At 36.1% G+C, this 6059-nt stretch overlaps 1 long non-coding RNA gene across 1 annotated transcript in view; it reads right to left on the bottom strand.

The window, feature by feature from the left end:
- Positions 1–4562: 4562 nt before the first annotated feature.
- Positions 4563–6059, bottom strand: part of LOC125612824 — a 44427-nt gene continuing 42930 nt past the window's right edge. Inside the window, exon 3 of the long non-coding RNA XR_007343302.1 lies at positions 4563–5655. This is a non-coding gene — a long non-coding RNA (uncharacterized LOC125612824). The remainder of the gene's footprint in view (positions 5656–6059) is intronic.

Raw genomic sequence — 6059 nt, 5'->3', positions numbered from 1 at the left:
AGAGTGGAAAGCAAACTTTTTAAAAAATTTTTTTTAGTTGTATATAGACACAATACCTTTATTTTATTTGTTTATTTTTATGTGGTGCCAGGGATCGAACTCAGTGTCTCATGCATGCTAGTCAAGCGCTCTGCTACTGAGCCACAACTCCAGTCCCCAGACTTTTTACTACATGTCATTTATGTGCTTTGCTTTTTAAACTAGATGAACATATTCATTATTCAAATACACTAATAAAAATTAGCATGCATAATTAAGGAAGCACCTAAATTTTAATAAATATAATGAACACTAGAAACTGTAAACATTATTGGAATAGCCTCACAATCAAATATAAAGTAGCTATTTAAGATTGAGGAGGTCTATTCCATCAGTATTACCAAAAGCATAAAGCTAAATATCTATACTTGTTTCAGATCCAGCCTTTTTTCATCAGCTCTACTGAATTGAGCCACCATTATTTTCACCTCAACTATAGCCTTCAGCCCCTACCCTTCCTCTAAATGCTTTGTTATAATTAATTTTAAAAGGATCTCCATCCCCTAAAAGACATTAATTCAGAAAGGAAGGACCCAATTAAGTAGTTTTGAAACTTTCACAGAGTAAGATATTGGCAAAATAGGAAAACAAGAAAAAGGGCATGGAGCCAGAAAAGTGTGGGGAGAGAACTGTGCAACTGGCGATAGCAATCATACTTTTGAGAATCAAAGAACTTCAAAGAAGCATGTAGATACTTCTTCTGTGATTGACATACAACACTGGAAATGTCCTTTGTCCCAGGGGTCCTTTATAAACTAATAATCTATACATTTACCATGCACTTGTAGGCATCAGTAAAAAGAAAAAATAATGCTGGAAATTTAGCCTTTCTTGATTCAAACCTGAATAACTTCAGTATGAGCCTTCACACATTATTCTATTTAATTTGACAAAGAAAATAAGCATATGAATTTTATTCTTAGTATTTTCACAGTCCAATGCAGTTGGAAATAGTTTAAGGGAATTTGAATTTAAGTAGCCAAAAAATCACCACAGCTAAACCAAAGGACTCGTATTTCATCTCCACCCAAATCTTCTGTCAGATAAGCAGGTGTTTTTCAATAATCCTTGCTTATTAGTTTTCACATTGCTAACTTTAAGTCTCCTCTGCCAAGGAGAAGCTCAACTAGTGTTGGTTGGGGCCAGGGGGTACTTCTCTTTTTCTTCTGTCCAAGATTTCCCATTAAAATAAAGGTGGTTGCTGAGGAATTTTTTTTCCATTTAATATAAAAAATTAAAAATATAAACATAAATTGAAAACACAAAAATGATCTAATCCTAAATTTACACAATGAAACCCACCAGCTGAGAAGAGGCCAGTGATCTTCTCAAGGAAAAAAATTCCCTTACCTCTTCATAGGTAACCCCTGTCCTGACTTTTTACATAACTTACTTCTGAATGTCACAGAGATGAAATCGTAACAAAATTTTTTCCTAGATTATTATACTCAACATTATATTTGTAAAATTCATCAAGGTCTTTACATATAGGTAGAGTTTGTTAAATTTTTATTGTATACTTGGAATCCACTGGATACATATACTAAAATTTACTCACTCCTTCTGGATTATTTATGGGTTTTGCTATTAAAAATAATGTTGTTAGGCTGGGGTTGCAGCTCAGTAGTTGAGTGCTTGCCTCACATGTGTGAGGTACTGGTTTTGATCCTCAGCACCACATAAACATAAATAAATAAAATAAAGCTAAAAAGTGAACATTTTATTTTATTTGGTACTGCAGATTGAACCCAGGGTTGCTCAACACCAAACCACATCCCCAGCCCTTTTCATATTTAAAAATGAACATTTTAAAAAATAATGTTGCTATGAAGATTTAAATACATAGATTTTCATGAACTGAGCATTTAATATTCTATAGTCTATACTGCAGAGCTGAATGGCAGGTGCCTAAGATACACCATATGTTTTTGTAAGAAATAGTACAAATTTTTCCAAAGTAATTATTTTTGTTAACACTCTCATAAGCACTTTTTGAATTACAGAATTATTTCCACTCTTCCAGGTACAGACTGTTGAGAGATGTGAACTTATATAAATCAGGATACATGAATTTAGCTACTTTTAGCAGAAGAGTTTTGAAAACTTCAAACTAGACAAAACCCAACTATGAGGCATAGAAGAGATTCACCTACTATGGGATAAATATATGGTATAACTATATTTAAGGTGTGAGTGTACATATGCTGATACTCACACATATATACTGTATATACGTATGTAGTAAAATATATACGTATGGTGATAGAACACTTTCTGCAATGAAAATAAACTGAATTTTTACATATCAGAGTTAAATATGAAAATATAATATTTTATCATATGTCAAAAAGAACATTCCATGGAAAACAAGAACAGTGGCTGATACAGAATAAGTACTCAAAAGATGCTGAACAATACTGGAAACATTTACATTGTCTGCCATATTCAATCTTTTACAATCTTGGACTGTGCTCAAAAGAGCACTTGTTTTAATCAACCAAGCAGTATCACAGTGAATTGTCCTACATGTCTATGCCCTCCTACTCTCCAGCACTGACCATGTGACTGGCAAATGCAAAGCAAGAAACAAGCCCTGCACCTCAGAAATTTATGAGAGGCCCAGGCTGAACATAAGGTAATTTACTAAACCGTAGGCTGCTTGCTGCCCTTGGTATTCAGCTTTTCTTTCTGGTTGGACCCCTTGAACCACAGGATGATTTAAACAAACTGATCCTGCTGTTTGCCTGGATTAAACCCAACCCCATGCTGCATTTTCATCGCATTCTTTTACCTGGTAAATAGCTGATTTCTCCTTGAATTAAAGGAAGGATGATTCTGCCTGAACAGACAGCCATGCTTCAGGTGCTACTCTGCAGGAACACTTCCTTGAGGGGAAATCCTTAATGATTCTGTTTATCAGGCAATAGCATGCACCTGCATCCTCACAAAGTCCCTCCGTGAATCTCTGAAAAATTCTGCTCACCTGCTTAAATGTCAATTTTCTTATATATGCCTGTATGGTTAGTCTTCACAAAGATGAAGATGTATTAAGATGAACCTCTCAAAAGAAACTTGGGTAGAGGGCTGGGGTTGTAGCTCAGCGGTAGATCGCTCAGCTAACACATGTGAGGCCTTGGGTTTGATCCTCAGCATAGCATAAGAATGAATGAATGAACGAATAAATAAATAAATAAATAAATAAATAAAATAAAGGCATTGTGTCCAACCACACCTAAAAAAATATTTTAAAAAAAACCTTGGGTAACCAGAATATTGTGGCAATCTTTGGTTCTAAGCCCCTTTCAGAATTTGTATCTCCACCAGACAAATCATGGAAAGTACTTGACTCATCAGTTAGCTATTCAGAGGTGGTGGGAGAAAAATAGAATACATCTAGGAAAAATTTCTTATTTTGTTTTATTTTGCAGTGTTGGAGATTGAACTTAGGGCTTTGTGCATGCTAGGCATGTGCTCCACTAAGCTATATCACCAGGCCAAGGATATTCTCTTTAACTCCTTTTCTATTTGGAAAGGTAGCACAGTTGAATAATTCTCCATAACAAATCTTAAAAGGCAACTGACTTAGAACAAAAAGCATTATTCATCCAAATTCTTTCTGAGCTGAGCTTTGCTACTGATACTTGAGATTTGGGAGGCAATCTAGACCATGGATTATGAAACTATAATGAACATATGAATCATTATGAATTCTAGGTTTGTGGTTAAGTTTATGACTCTAACTCACTTCCCTAGTCCAACCCCCAGCCCTTGAGGTAGTCTGTGTAAAGCATTCATTCACATACTGAAACTGGAATTCAGCTCTTATCTCTCCTCAGATTTGGTACACTTTAGGGGTTTTCTCTACTTGAGGTGAAAGAGGTCTGACCAGTCTCTCATGATGTTCCTCAGATCAATCCCAACACGTGTTAGAAATGCAGATAATCAGGCCACAAACCAAGACTTTGTGAATTAGAACCCATAGGTTGGAGGTGGCACTCAGTGTTTTAACAAGCCCCCAGGCGATGCTAATGTACCTGCAAGTGGGAAAACAATTGTGTTTGCCAGAAAATAGAGTCAAGCAGAATGTTGGAGAAGAGCTAATATCCAAAAAGAGGCAAAGGGTTGAATTCTGGAATTATAAATAAAATTATAACAGCTTGAACAGTATGAAAAATGATTCTGGTTAAAAGTTTTAAAAGCATCTATAACAGAGGAGGTCGCAGACTAGACCATACATGTAAATAGAGGGTAAAGAGGAAGATGCTAGAGATACTTAACATTTGTATTTACAGAAGGGAAAGTTAACTTCAGTGTCTGGTGAAAGGGACAGCAAACCCTGTGGAGAAAATTCTGGAGGATCATATTTACTTTTGACTTGCAAATTCTATTCTTATATGCTGAAGTCAAGAATCACAGAGAAAAAAATATATATATATTAACTCATTCAAAAGATGAATATATAAATATAGAATTCATGTAAAATGTGCTTTGTGTTCCTTGGAAAGGGGATGGGGGCATGGAACATTGTATAAAAACTTGAATTCCTGGGCTGGTGTTAGAGTGTTTGCCTAGCATGCACAAGGCTGTGTTTGGTCTCCAGTACTACATAAAATAATAATAATAATCCTCACACTGACAAAGATTCTAGGCTTAATCAAATTTTAATCAGGATCTGGAACCTTTCCCAAGGACCATCTGCAGACTGCCTTATAAAATCCAGTTTTAGAAACAGCCTTGCTAACTCAGTTTAGCAAGACACCCCCACCTGGATATCTAATTAGGTTTCTCATCCACCCCCAGAAAGTGATATCTGATACCCACTACCACTTAGTAATTTTCCAGCCACTGACTTCCATCTGCTTCTCAGCTATAAATTCCTTCTTGCCTGTTCTGTATTCTGAGTTAAGCCCAATTTCTCTCCCCCACAGAAAGACTGTTGTAGTGGTCTCTTTACCTATTCCAACCAGCTTTGCCAGGCTTTAAAAAAAATCAGTGAATAATTTTTAAATTACACACACACACACACACACCAGAATCCAAACAGCTATATGACGATAGGTTAAGCAAAGCCCATATAATCAGATGAAACATGTTGCACTTTGGAAAACAGGCTCTAAAAATCCCTTGTTTCTGGTCCCTGTCATTAAAGATAATCTGTAGAAAAGAGATAGATTGGTGGGATCACAAGCAAATATTTGTATCTTTAAAACTTGTATTAATAATGTATATTAGCAAGAACAGATGCAAATTCGTGTTCTAAAATGCGACACCCTAAACATGAAAACGAAAGAACAAGAGGAAAATATAAATAAAACGTCCGACTCCAATAACCACGAAAACACAGAAATCGAAAGTGACGTCAACCCACGCCCCGCCCGGCTGTGAAGACCCAAGAAAATTCGGTCTCGGCGGGCCACCATTATCTCCAACCTGTACGTCACCTTCCCAGAGTGCGCCGAGGCTAAGACGGTTGCGCCTGATGATGGCGTATTTCCTGTTGGCGGCTCTCACGGCGAGAGCTTTAATAACTCTGCGCTGAGCCAGCGCCTTAGAGGCTTGGTGGATGCGGAACTTGCAATGAAACCTCAGTAGTAGCGGTTTTCAAAACAGGTTGCGCTGGCCAGAAAGAAAAAAGAAAAAAAAATATATATGTAATAATTTTCTTAAATTCATCTTCTCAGGGTGGTCCAAGAGTAGGAGTTTTAAAAAATTAAGACAGCATAAGATATACCAAAAAGCATATATCCTTTTGAGAAATATTTGATCCAGAAAGACTTGAATCATTGCTGGGGGTGGGGGATGTATGTTACAGATTTCAAAAAAAATTTTTCCTTAGCTTAATTATATTCCTACTTTGACGAAAACAGGACCGTCAAAAATTTGTTCTTTGATTATTATTTCAAACTTGACACATACTATGTTCTTTAAAGACACTGGCTGCTGCTATGTGATTTAATTCTAATTAAATTATGTAGTCTACAAATAGTGTGAAACGCCAAAAAAAAAAAAAAAAAAAAAAG

This window comes from Marmota marmota, unplaced genomic scaffold (genome assembly GCF_001458135.2).
Source record: "Marmota marmota marmota unplaced genomic scaffold, marMar, whole genome shotgun sequence".
In the NCBI taxonomy this organism is placed as follows: Eukaryota; Metazoa; Chordata; class Mammalia; order Rodentia; family Sciuridae; genus Marmota; species Marmota marmota.
The sequence above is the reverse complement of the archived record's forward strand: the minus strand, read 5'-3'. Positions and strand labels throughout refer to the sequence as shown.